Below are 14351 nucleotides of genomic sequence, written 5' to 3' on the forward strand. Positions count from 1 at the left end.
TACAAAAGTCACATAGCCGTATAGAACAAGGGCTGCTCAGCAGGAAGATAAGTGCCACCCAGCCACTCACTCACTTTCCCCAGGTGGCATGAGAGAGAATCAGAGAGGTGAAAGAGAGAGATCTCATGGCTTGAGATAAAGACAGATCACTAGACAAAGCAAAAGCTGTGTGTACAAGCAGAGCAAAACAAAGAATTCATTCACCACATCAGCATGCTGGTGTCAGCCACTTCAGAAAAGCATGTTTTATCACACATAAAAGTTTCTTGGGAAAACAAACGGCACCACTCTGAATGTCCTTACTTCCTCCTTCTTTACCACAGTTTTATTTCTGAGAATAGCTCCATATGGTGTAGGACATTTATTTGGACAGTTCGAGTCATCTGTCCTGGTTCTGTCCCTTCACAGCTACTTGTGCACCCCCAGCCTCCTCTCTGGAAGGGCAGTATAAGAAAATGCAAAGTCCTTGACTTAGTGTAAGCACCACTCTGCAACAACTAAACATTGGGGTCTTAGCACTATTTTTATCAAAAATCCAAAACACAGCATCATACAAGTCTCTACAAATAAAATTAACTTTATCCCAGCCAAAACAATGACACACTGCAAGCAACAAAGTCAAGGTACTGCAGAGGCAAAATTTAGTCAGCTAAGACTTTAAAGAAAACAAACAAACAAACAAAAAGTTCTATCTTGTCTCCTCTATGGTAAAGATACCTAAACTGTACTGTATCTAAACTAATACCGTAAAATCATTCATTGAAAAATCAATTTTTTAAACATTAGTTTAACCATAAAAGTTCGCTTATTTTCTTGTTTTGCTCTTGATAATAGGAAGAAACACATAGTTCTCCATTTGAGAACTGTTCTGGACCCAGTAAGGCACTTATCTGTATAATTAGTGAACTTAAATCAGTTCTCTGTACATAGGGCATGAGAAGGCAGATAAGAGGCAGCTAGTTTGGTCCTGTCCTCAGACTGTCAGGCATTTAACTGAAAAAAAATCAGCATTTCTGAGCATCAAAGCGTGGAAATACATAGAGACTACCACATCTCAGAAGTTATTTTTCCACTAAATATCCCTAAAGCATTAACACTCCCGCCCACCTCCACATGAGATTTGGTAGAGTAGGAGCACTCCTAGGCTAGCCACTTGAGAAGACTGGGAAGGCATTGTATCCTGCTATCCTAAATCTGCTTCATGAATTTAAATACATAACAGATGCGCTTTGTAGGCCATTCTGCAGTTCTGGTTCACTTGTGATCCAGACTGCAGGGGAACTACAAAGTCATAGCTAGCTTCCTCCCACAAATTTTGCACCACAAAAGAATCCAGGGTATGCATAAGGATCCCCTCAGGTCTCTTGCAGTTGGTATGTAATATGGACACAGTGAAATGTTTTTAAGGTTGCCAAATAAAGACATGTTCAGTGCCCTTCATACTTACTCGGTCAAGTCATTTATATTAAATCTGTCTGCAGTACCATTCACAGCTGCTTATTTAATGCTTGAAAGTTTTTTATCCATTAACTCTGTGCATGTGTGTGTATGTATCTGCATGTAGAAAGTGTTTATCTTCAGATTGATACTCATTCACTATGACCCAATTTTACTACCAACATATGCCTTTCTTTTCTGTAAGATAATAGGTATATCATGTTATATGGAGCATAACAAAGATGTTTTAAAATCAGATGTGCTCTCAATTCTCTTCTCTAAATAGTTTCAAGTTTCACTTTTGTCGCTTTTTTTTTCCATTCCATGCTCACAATTTAATCCCACATTAATCAAATAATTTAATACAAATAGAGATTGAATTGTTAGATGACCAGCTGTTTGCTGCTTCTTCCGCTGTAGAGATGTATAGCCAATTATAGCCAAGATCCTTTACTGTATCTTAAACAATATATTAACACCATAAAAATATGAACTGTACTGCACTGCTGGGAATATGTATGTCATGAAAATCTGAAGCAATTCAAACTTGCAGAAAAATTGTCTCACTTTGTGTATTTACTGAACCCTGCTGATCCCAGATTTATTATGATTTTGAAGTCAGGTTGGTAGAATAAAATTCCTAATGTATTGAACCATTAATAAAAAGTTCTGAATGAAATTCATAAAAAAATGTGAACAATTTTAGACATTGCATTTTCAGTGAGCTTGTGCTATGATTTAAATTATAGTAAAAAAAAAAAAAAAAAAGTAAGAATTACCAGTAAAAAAATAAAATAAAAAATAAGAAATTAGTTACTTTAACATATGCAGATCAACTGCATTAATACTGTATTTAAAAAAAAAAAAAAAAACACTTTATAATTAATTTCATTAGTTTATATTTTTCTCTGTTTGTATCTCGTGCTATTTTACCAGTTGAGATGAATCTATGCCATTAATTTTATGCAACTCAAGGCAGAAGAATGTGACTGCTGTGGGAAAAGAGTTAGTGCTGTGGAACACAAGGGAAGACCTCTCATCTCAGCAACTAAAATAATTAAAATGATAAGTGAGATGCTTAATCCTGGTTGCTCCTAGAGCCTACTGGGGTGAACTTTCCTAGGAAAATGCAGAATAAATGAACAGATCTCTACAGAAGGAAATACGTTAGTCTTTATTGTATTAATGAATGAGTCTAGTTTGATATTTTGAAATATTTCTGGACAAACTACTTGGTAAAGGTTATCAAATGCCACTGTCGCTAACAACTTTCTAAGCACTTTTTTTTTTTTTTTTGACTAAAAAAATGGTAAAGTGACATTTTCTTAATATTTTCTTGATATATCATCTTGGAAAAAAAAAAAATTAGAAAGTACCTCTAGAGGTCATTACCTTGGGACTTGTTAGGGTGAGCTTTGAAACTCTCTGAAGATTCCACACTGTTTTTGGGCACCTCCTTCCAGGATCTGTCCCTTTGCACTGGAAGCAAATTGTTCTTTATAACTAGCTAGGTTGTACACCACTGTGATCTATGACTCGTTTTGCTGTGCACCTCTAGGAAGTATCTGGCTGGTTAATGCTACCACATGTCCATTCACCTGGAAGATCACTGTTGGAGTGTAATGTACAAGTTTAGGTATCATGTAAGTAAAATGATGTCCTGGTGGACAGCAGGCTGACCATGAACCAGCAATGTGCCCTTGTGGCCAAGAAGACCAATGGTACTCTGGGCTGCATTTGGAATAGCAACTAACAACTCTTTTCAGTTGTGCCCATTAACAGAGCACTGGAACAGGTAGCCCAGAGAGGCTGTAGAATCTCCTTCTCCAGAGATGTTCAAAACCCACCTGGATGTGATCCTATGCAGTGTGTTGCAGGTGACTCTGTTTTCAGGGTGAGGTTGGACTCGATTATCTTCAGAGGTCCTTTCAGCCTCAGGCATTCTGTAATTCTGTAGTGGAGATTAAAGATCTTCTAAACTAAGAAGAAACTCTTAGTTTATTTACTTATAGCCTCAAGTTTCCTCAAATGTTCTTCCAGTTTTCAACATTCCTTTCACTATATAAAGCTCTTTGTAGCTAAGAATATTGCAACACTGGCAACAAAGCTCATAATAAGACCTTGTAGGAAAGGAAAACAAAAATAAATAAATAATAAAAATAAAAATAATAAATCACCCACACTGTCATACCCACCAAGTACCAAGAAGTGCACGTCCAAATTGTTTATCAAAAGTCAGGTGCTGCCAAGGGTGCAGCTAGGTGTCTTTCTAGCATTCAGACTTCTAGATGATGCATAGGCTGTTATTCCTCCATACTTCTTCTGGGTCTCTTTTAACATTGTTGATGAAGTGCTGACTTGGATGTACATTTTCATTCTTGTTAAGATCTGATAGACTCTTCATGCTGTCCAGTGTCTGTGAATCACTGGTATTTACTGACTGCCTTTTGTCTTCCAAAGGATGCTCTGATTATACACATAGACTTGAAGGGATCTTGATGATCTGCTAAAATAGGTGCCATTAATTCATTCCATATCCACATCTCTTCTGGTATTGTTTATTCCCTTGGATTCTCCACACGCAGACCCTCTCGTTAAAAACAATCTAAACCTTTGTAATACACTACCTCCATCTAGACAGAGTCATTTGTCAAGAGTTTTAAGCCAGCCGGTGGTGCTGACCCCAAACTTCTCCTGTATGTACATATGCTTGTCTGTATGTAATCTACAATTTTCCTAATGCTACTAAAGCAGCTGTGTCAATACAGTGCAGGAAGGAGGTGGTGAGATGGAGACAACAAGCTGCAGAGGGAGATAGGAATAGCTTACTGTCCTGATAGTGAGGAAAATGCAGCCACAACCTAAATCCTCGTTTCACATCTCTAAGTACTCTGACTGCTTTCTCCTTCCACTGTGCAAGCTGGTGTTGCTAATTGGCCAGTCCATGTTACTTGTTTCCTCTCATTAGTAGTATGAAAACAAAATAGAGTAAAATAAAATAAAGTAAAATAAAGTGAAGTGAAGTAAAATAAAGTAAAATAAAGTGAAGTGAAGTAAAATAAAACAAAACAAAACAAAAATATTTATCTTCCACCAACATGATGGAGAAAGTATCTTTGAATTCTCTGGAACCACAGAGAGAAAACTTCAAGGATCATTTTCCTCACTCTTTCTACAACATAAAACTACATTTACAACTACAACTACAGCTGAAGATATTCGTAGAATTGTAAACTCATAGAATGGGTTGTGTTGGAAAGGACCTTAAAGATCATCTTATTCCAACCTTCTGCCAGGGGCAGGGACACCTCCCACCAGACCAGGTTGCACAAACAGGTTGCCTTGAACACCTCCAGAGATGGGGCATCCACAGCTTCTCTGGGCAACCTGTGCCGGTGCCTCACCACCCTCTGAGTAAAGAATTTCTTCCTAATGTCTAATATAAATCTACCCTCTTTTAGTTTAAAACCATTCCCCCTTGTCCTCTCAATACACTCCCTGACAAAGGTCCATCTCCTGCTCTCTTATATTGTAAGGCTGCTATAAGGTCTCCCCGGAGCCTTCCCTTCTCCAGGCTGAACAACCCCCCAGTCTGTATTCACTGGAGAGGTGCTCCAGCCCCTTGATCATCTCTGTGGCCCTCCTCTGGACTTGCTCCAACAGGTTCATGTCCTTCTTGTGCTGTGGGCCCCAGAGCTGAGCTCAGTACCCCAGGCAGAGTAATCCCAAGAGTAGAGTAAAGGAGGAGAATCACATCCCTTGACCTGCTGGCCAAACATCTTTTGATGTAGCCTAGGACACAGTTGTCTTTCTGGGCTGCAAGCAAATGTTGCTGGCTCAGGCTGAGCTTCTCATCAGCCAACACCCACAAGTCCTTCTCCTCAGGACTACACTCAATCCATTCTCTGCCCAGCATGTACTTGTGCTTTGATTCAAATATAATCCTGTTGCTAATACTGCTAGTTTCTACTAGTACATAAGACTTCATTGAATCATAAGCTTTTTTTGTGGCATAACTCTAAACATCTCCTAATAGTAGGAAAGTATCACTTGTTTTGATTTCCTAATGAAAACAAATTCATTCTGTATCAGAAATTAATAGGAACAATTTGCCTAAGTATTTTTCAAATCATTTCCTTACTCTATTAAGTATTACCCAGAATTTGCTTGCTAAAGTACAAGGCTATCAGTTGGTCAAAACTCCTACATTCAGAATTTTGTCAACAGAAGAATAAATTCTCAGAGGCTATTTCACTTATTTTAGATATATTTGATTCACTTTAATTCAAGCCAGAACTGTTTGAGGCAACTTTTCATATTTTTCAATATTGATTTTGTTTTTATCGCACATTTACTCTTCCCAGTGAGCACCCAATTTCAGGTTAGTAGTTTCCTATCACTGTGGAAGTGTGTGAAATTCTCATTTTCCTTTGACAAAAATATGTTTTCCTCAATATAACACTTGAATGAAAATATTTCTGGTTTGTTTAAAACATGATATTTTTTGTAACTATCTACATTCCAGCATCCACAGGCTGTAAACTACTCAATTCTGTCTCAAGAGATGAGTGCCCAGATTAATAATACTTATGCAAGATCTGAAACAGCACACTGAAGTCTGTCAATCAGTACTCAAATGCTTATGGAAGACTGTAAGAAAATTTAAATCAGAGCTATCAACTTACCTGTGAAAAGTTTGTGTTAATTCTTACTTTTAAAATGGAAAACATTTTAAAAAGTTTGGAAGTTTAAAACATGGAAAAGTTTAAAACATGGAAACATTCAAAGTGTTTAAATGGCAAAGGTGACACATAGAAATGAATGGAAGAAACTGCTGATCTAGAATGGCAGTGACCACTTAATTCTATCACATGAAGGGAGTACTAACAATCTTTCTTCAATAGAAACCTAAATGCTGGATATGTTTCTCCTTCAAGTTAAGAAAGACAGAAAAGATTTGATATGCAGATGCCGGAACCTTGAACTGTCATCCCTGAACTGTATATTAACTGTGTATTAGAAATATGTATTGTGTACTACATGTTGGTTCCAGACTTCAGAAGAGTAGCTGTCTATTCCAATAGTGTTATTCAATGAAAACAGGCTGAGAAGACATGATCTTAGACTACAGACTACAGAATTTCATTACACGAATAATCAACACACTTAGTCTAGTTAGGTCTGGCACAAAAAGCATGGGAAAGCCTTCAGTCCTCTTCTAGACTCTTATGTCCACAAGAATATTAAGGTTACAGTAACTCGACTAGGTATTTATACATGACGTAATTTCTGTTATTGCTTCTACCAATATAACAGGGAGTTGGAGGCAGAACCAAAACAGAATAATTTTTAAGTTATTTTGAGAAAGGAAACAGAAATAATACACACTGAAACAAGGTATTTAATCTAAATTTAACTGAATTGTACTAATCAAGATAAAAAAAAAAGAGAGAGAGAGAGAGAGAGAAATCAATGGTCAACACCACCAAGGGTCCAGAAAATGTCAGAAAGGGATTAAGAAAAAATGAGTGCTAGTTATGAATAAATGAAATTTTAGACCATGTATAGAGGAACACCATGTAAAAACAACATGCCAGTATTTTTATTAATTCTAGTTAGGGATTTTTAGTCCCTTTCTATGAATGTTTGTTCCCAGGCTTATTTTTGAAGTTTTTTTAGGCATAAAGGGTCATCATTCTGTGTAAAATACACTATAGTTAAATAGGTGTCTCTATCCTCCATTGACTGTCTGGCTCAATGCTGATCAGCAGTAGCTATAATCCATGCAGTTTCCACAAAGACTAATGATAACTTGGGTTATATCACATTCTGGTAAGCGTATGTATGGAATTTCTATATTTTGCTAGCTCAGCTGTAGAAGGCACCTATTAAAATGATTGTAAAGGTCTTCTGGTAAGTCTTTTTACCCACTAGCCTGGTGCAATCTGGTTCTATTTGTTATATAGACTCCTTGAAGCCTGGCTCTAATGAGTCTCTTTGGGCTGTGGGGAAATGGGATTTTTGTAACACACAAATTTTCTTTCAATATATTTAATGAATTCTCACAGAACTTTCAAAATGCAATAGTATATAATTAATTGTATGAGTTATCTATAGTTTTTGTGTTTTTTTTTTTTTTAATTTATTTTCTATGCTGAGCCTCTCAAATGGTACTACCTTCATGAATCTCCTTGATTTCATAACATCCTTTTCAGGTGGTACTGCAAGTGCAGAAGTATACAAAGTAACTGAGGCTTTTGTGCAAGTGCATGTTTTAGATCATTTCTGGTTTTAAGAAGGTGCATGTGTTAAGCACACCTAGTAGTTTGTAGGTTGCCGTTTCTTCTGTTGTGCATCATCCTACTATAAGCTTACTGAAAAATATCCCTATCAAGGCAACACCATTAATATACTTAGACAATCACCATTAATATACTTAGACAATCACAGCTGAGACAGCACTGAAATACAGTAAATCATTCTACCAAGTTACGTACGTACTCCATCTGCAGTATCAACACAGAATAGACTAGTATTCAATTTTGTATTTACACTTAAGCATAAAAACTAGCAAATGAATCTAAACTGAAAGTCACTTTATTATAATTATCACCTCCCCTTTTACCTCCCCTCCAAAAAAAAAGGTAATGAAGATATTATACATAAAAATGTAATGAAAGGGAATAATAAATACAAAGTTATATAAACACTATGGAAAACTGAAACAATCTGAATATTTGTTAATTAATCCAACATTACTATATGCAAAATCACATAAAGGTTATCTGTATCATATTTTCTATCTTGTATGTAAATAAAATTAATTGCTTAAAAATGGATCAACATTTCCTATTTTTTCACTCCTCTCTCAGTATTAAATTTTTTAAATAATAGAGCTTCCTTATCTTCTTCAAAAGCTATCAATAGGTAAAGTTGGGATGTTATGCCTTTTTATCTGATATTTCTCACAATGTTTTTTGTTGTTGGTTTTGTGTTGTTGTTTTTTTTTTTTCCCGTTTTTGTATGTTTAAAATATTATTCTTAAATTCTCTTGGAAAGTATTAAAACACATTAAATAAACAGCATATGTGTCTCAAATATTTCTCTACCTGCTTTAGAGCAAAAATTCTCAAATTCTCAGGATGAAAATGAGTATCATGTATTTGCAAATTAAGTTCATCAAGCTTCTTGTGTTTCAAAGTCCATCTAAAAGAAATAATGAAGAAAAGATGTATTTTGGAGTATGATCTTTCTTGTCTGTCACAGAGATTTTTTCTATCTACAGAAATTATCAAGGGGTTGGGGGGGAGGGAATGTTATACTTTGCCTACCTGACTACTACTTCTGTGTGTAAGTGAAAGGCAGAAGGGAAGATGTAAGAGTGGGAGGAGAAGGGTTTAAATTTCTGCAATAGCATTATGGTTCATTTGGTATTCTCTCTTGCTGTGACCAAAGAAAATCTGTGAATAAGGGTCTCACCTTACATGACAGAAAATCATATCTGTTTTAAAAGGATGTCTGGCTAATATCAGTATTTTCCATCCAGGCACATTTACTAGACTCCTTTTCCCCTTCAGGAGTTTATCATTCCTTGACACATAGTAAGGAATCAATTAATTACAAAAGGTATGTAACTATTCTAGTAAAAATGAAGAATTTTACTGACTGGAAGAAAAATCTAAGTATGGATTGAGCCTTAACTATAAAAAAATAAATATTTTTCCCCTAGAATTTCCCCATATTGACTAAGTACTGAGAATGAGAATCTCACTTTATATATGTTATACGTTTTTACAATAAATCCTCCAGCTCTCTAATACTAGTGGTTTATTTTTGAAACCCTTTAACTGGATTGAATTCATTCAACCCAATAAACCTGAGGCTGAACTAATTGAACCTTTCAAGCCTCAGTTAGTTTTTGAATTTTAGTAGGATTGAAGTATTGATTTAATTTATTTTAAATATGATTTTCCACCTATTTTTGACGTTTTTTTCAATTCTAAATAGAACTGATTCATTGTAAACTTGCCCCCAGAAGTCAAATAAGTTAATCAGAAGTCACCATCTCTGCTGCCCATGTACGTGGGGCAGTGTCTCTCTCAACCTATTTTCCTATTTCACAATGCCAACAAAACTAAAATGTCTAACTGTGCCTGCATCTGAAATAAGAGTGTGTCCTGGTTTCAGTTAGGACAGAATTACTTTTCCTCCTAGTAGCTGGTAGGGTGCTATGTTTTGGATTAGGATGAGAAGAGTGCTGATAACATGCTGATGTTTTAATTGTTGCAGAGCAGTGCTTACACCAAGCCAAGGACATTTCAGCTTCTCACTGTCCTGCCAGCTGGCAGGCTGGGGGTGCAGCAGGGGCTCGGAGGGGACAGACTCAGGACATCTGACCCAAACTGGCCAAAGTGGTATTCCATACTGTATAGGGTTATGCCATAGAGCAATAGATAGGGGTGGCTAGCTGGGGTGGGAGGGGGGAGGAGGAGCAGCTGCTCGGAGATAGGCTAGGCATCAGACAGGGAGTAGTTAGCAATTGCATTGTGCATCATTTGTTTGTATACATTATTAGTAGTAGTACTATTATTATTATTATCTGTCTTAATACACTGTCTCTATCTCAACTCACAGGCTTCACTTTCCTGTTTCTCTCCCCCATCCCAGAGAGGGAGGGAGGAGGGTGAGCAGCTGTGTGGTACTTAGCCTCCGGCCAGGTTAAACCACAACAAAAGGGTGGCAGAAGATTACCATGGACCTTAAGAACTACCCCAGCCTCATCTCTCAGACATTCCCTGGTATGAAACACACATGCCTGGGAAAGGGTTGAGTAGTGCTCCTGAACCTGTCCGAAGAGGTGAAGACTAAGCTTTAAAAACCCCAACACCAGAGAGTCCACCAGCCAAGAACCTGAAGAGAATATGTCAATGCAGGATCCATGGGTGGTGACATCTCTCTCTCATTTTCTATCCCTATTCTATCTCTCTCTGTTCTCTCTCTGTCCCTATATTTCTTTTGGTTTATTTAGAATAGATGTGCTTTTGCCAAGCCTGTAATGATTCCTCAGCAAATTATCAGCAAACGTTTAACATTTCTGAGATCCTGAGAAACTCCCTTTGTCTTCCTTTCCCAGTCATAGAATCAAACAAACCTATCTACTACCACGGGAAGCTGGATAAAACACTGGGATTTTTGAAGCGTTGTATCCTCCCCCACACTCCCTCCCCCCACCCTGCCAGGCATGGTTTCAGTTTTGGTTTGTTTTTTTCCCTGTTCTGTGAAAGAGAATTTAAAGATCGTCTTATTCCAGCCCTCTGCCAGGGGCAGGGACACCTCCCACCAGACCATAGGGCAGACCAGAGATAGGACATCCACAGCTTCTCTGGGCAACCTGTGTCAGTGCCTTACCACCCTCTGAGTAAAGAATTTCTTCCTAATGTCTAATCTAAATCTACACCCTTTTAGTTTAAAACCATTATCCCTTGTCCTCTCAATACATTCCCTGACATAGAGTCTATCTCCTGCTCTTTTGCAGGCTCCCTTTAGGTACTGGAGGGCCACTGTAAGGTTTCCCTGTAACTTTCTCTTCTCGAGGCTTAACAACCTCAAATCCTTCAGTCTGTCTTAATAGGAGAGGTGCTCCAGCTGCTCTTTGATCATCCATGTGACCCTACTCTGTACTCAGTCTATGTTCTTCTTGTGCTGGAGTCCCCAGAGCTGAACATAGTACTCCAAGTGGGGTGTCACAAGAGCAGAGTAGAGGGGGAGAATCACCTCCCATGACTTGCTGGCTACCTTTCTTTTGGTGCAGCCCAGGACATGATTGGCTTTCTGGGCTGTAAGTGCACTTTGCCAGCTCATTGTGAGATTCTCATCAAGCAGCACCCACAGGTCCTTCTTATCAGAGCTGCTCTCACTCTGTTCTCTGCTCAGCCTGCATTAGTGCCTGGGATTGACTTAGCCCAGATGCAGCACCTTGCACTTGGCGTTGCTGGACCTCATGAGGTTTGCACAGGCTTACTTCTCAAGCCTGCCAAGGTCCCCTTGGATGCCATCCGTTCCCTCCAGCGTATTGCTTGCATAATGCAGTTCAGTCATCAGCAAACTTGCTGAGGTTGCAATCTCCTTGTCCATGTCACCGACAAAGATGTTAAGCAGCACCAGTCCCAATACTGACCCCTGAGGAACACCACATGTTGCTGAACTCTGCTTGGGACATTGAACCATTGTCTGCAACACTTTGAATGCAACTGATAGCAGTAGATATTTAATCCTGTTTTGTATGAAAGAGATACAAATAGGTATTTTAAGGGAAGGCAAGATGACCCAGGCCTTGGCAATGTGTAAAGGATGACTAAGTGAGGAATTGCTAATCAAGAAGACCATTATGCTGACATTCTTGAGGGAGACATCCTGACTATGCCTTTGAACAGGCACCAATCAACATAATATGAATAGTTGGCTGAAAAACAAAGATTAGAAGTATTCTAGTGTAAATTACCTGTGAACTAGTCTCATCATATAGTAGAAATCATGCCCCTACACTGGGAGACCCCTTCCCAGCAAGGGACCCTTCTTCTCTGAGGATACACAGAATGATTCTGTCATGTCAGTAGTATGTGAATTGTGTAACCAACCAGAGGCTATGGGCTTCTACAAATGTGTATTTGCAGTGATAAGGTATTGAATAAAGAATGGCATCAAAAGTCTGAATGTGTAGCAACTTTGTGGGAAACCACCTGGAACCCAGTCTTGCACAATTCTGAAACAAATAATTTCTAGATCTAGTGTGTGGATTGACTTATTGCACATGAGGTAATGAATCATAATTTTTTATCAGACAACACAGACATCCAGACGATTCCTTAACCTTCAAGTGGTCCATCCATCAAATCCATGTCTCTCCAATTTAGAGACAAGGATATCATGGGGGACAGTGTCAAATGCTTGGCACAAGTCCAGGTAGATTATGTCAGTTGCTCTTCCCTTATCCACGAACTCTATAATTCCATCTTGGAAGGTCTCCATAGATTTGCCAGGCATTATCTGCCCTTAGCAAAGCCATGTCAGCTGTCCCCAGTCACCTTCTTATCTTCCACGTGCCTTAGCATAGCTTTATTATAAATGAAGTCTCAACTCAACCTGAATTTTGTAATATTTATAAAACAAATATTTATAAAAGGTATAAAAGCTATAAAACGTATAAAAGGCAAGTAAACAGCACTGGGTGTGTGGGGAGTCTATGCTCCACCAACACGCACACACAACATCAAACATTCTAAATATACAGAACATTGCTTTTACATACTAAACCTGAGTATGCCTATACAATCAGAAAAGGTAACAAACAATCCTTTAAGTTCCATGACTTAAAAGTCTCTGTCTTCCATTCTTTTTCTTAATTACAAACAAGTCTCCATTTTCCATTCCTTTTGAACAATATGTCTCACTTTAAGTTGTAAAGCAACTCGGTCTTCAGGCCTTATGTATCCCATTCATCCCATGATTATTGATGACATCATCACATCGTGTTGCCTTTTTTTTTTTCTCTCTCTTGATGGCAGGCTCCTTTCTTGTACCCTTCTCTCCACAGCAGTTCTTTTCAAAACAACTTTTCATTGGTCAAAGAACTTCGCATATAACAACAACAGCAAACACCCAGAAACTTCCATGCCTTAATGGCTGAAGAACACGAAACCCTGAGTCTCCTGAATCACCCTTCTTTGTTCCCTCTAAATTTTTTTTATATTCCTGATGGCCTCACCATTAAGAGTCTAATGTTATCTCAACCACAGGGCTTTCCAACCCCCATGGCCACATTCCCAAATCTTCCCCTTCTTTACTAATATCAACCATTTTCTTGACATGGATTACCACTCCATATGTAACAGTTTCCAGGAAGATCTGCTCCATGATCTTACCAGGCACAGAGCTGAGACTGACTGGCCTGTACTTCCATGGGTCTTCCTTCTTTCCGTTTTTAAAACTGGGAATCATGTTTCCCTCTTCCAGTTCACTGGACTGCCACAACTTCATAAATATGATGGACAGTGACTTAGCAACTTCATACACCAGTTCTCTCAGGACCTTCAAATGCATCTTATCAGATCCTATTGTGGGAACAAAAATGTTTTTGCACCAGAATTGGTAACATAAGCACAGTAAGTACCAGACATTCTGCTTCTTGGGAATACCCAATGTATGGCAGGAGGGGTAAGAAAGACAAGTACTATATTGATATTCAGTAGAAAAGCATTTATTGGATGTATGTGACCACATAAGAAAGAGATTTTTTTCTAGAGATGTTACATTGCTTAGAGTTATGTTTTTTAGAGGAAAGGAACATGGTATTGAGGTGTGCTTGCAGTGATAAGAAAGCTTAGCAGAGAACCTTGTAAAATGCAGACAACCAGACTCCTTAGAGCAAGTCAGGTGAAATTCTCAGTATCAAGTCAAGACAGATAAGGGAAGAAACATTACCACCTCAAAGAGTAGGAAAAAAAAAAAAAAAAGTCAAAAGAAATTTGAAAAATAACAGGCTGGCAACTGAAAGCCATGTGTTGTCTGTGAAGCATCAGATAGGTTGTGAACCTGGATTACCCAGTCACTGAGGAAACAGGGGAGGGTCCTTGTCATTGAGAAATACAGCAGATAAACTGTACTTTGCGACTAGTAGGTACACTCCTGTTTGCAGGACGCCCACCATTGCAATAATGAATTGATGCTACTTGACTGAGATCCTCATCTGAGCATATGTTACTGGCAACAGAGTGTTTCTCACACTATGGTGGACCTTCAGGTTCTTTAGATGATCTTGAACCTAATCTTCTCCTACAGTGGGTAGTTCCATCATTCTCCCAGTCCCTCTTTGCCTTCTGGGACTTGGGCCATGTGGCTGAAGCTCTTGTCAGTAA

The sequence above is a fragment of the Anas acuta genome, chromosome Z, assembly GCF_963932015.1.
Source record: "Anas acuta chromosome Z, bAnaAcu1.1, whole genome shotgun sequence".
Lineage (NCBI taxonomy): Eukaryota > Metazoa > Chordata > Aves > Anseriformes > Anatidae > Anas > Anas acuta.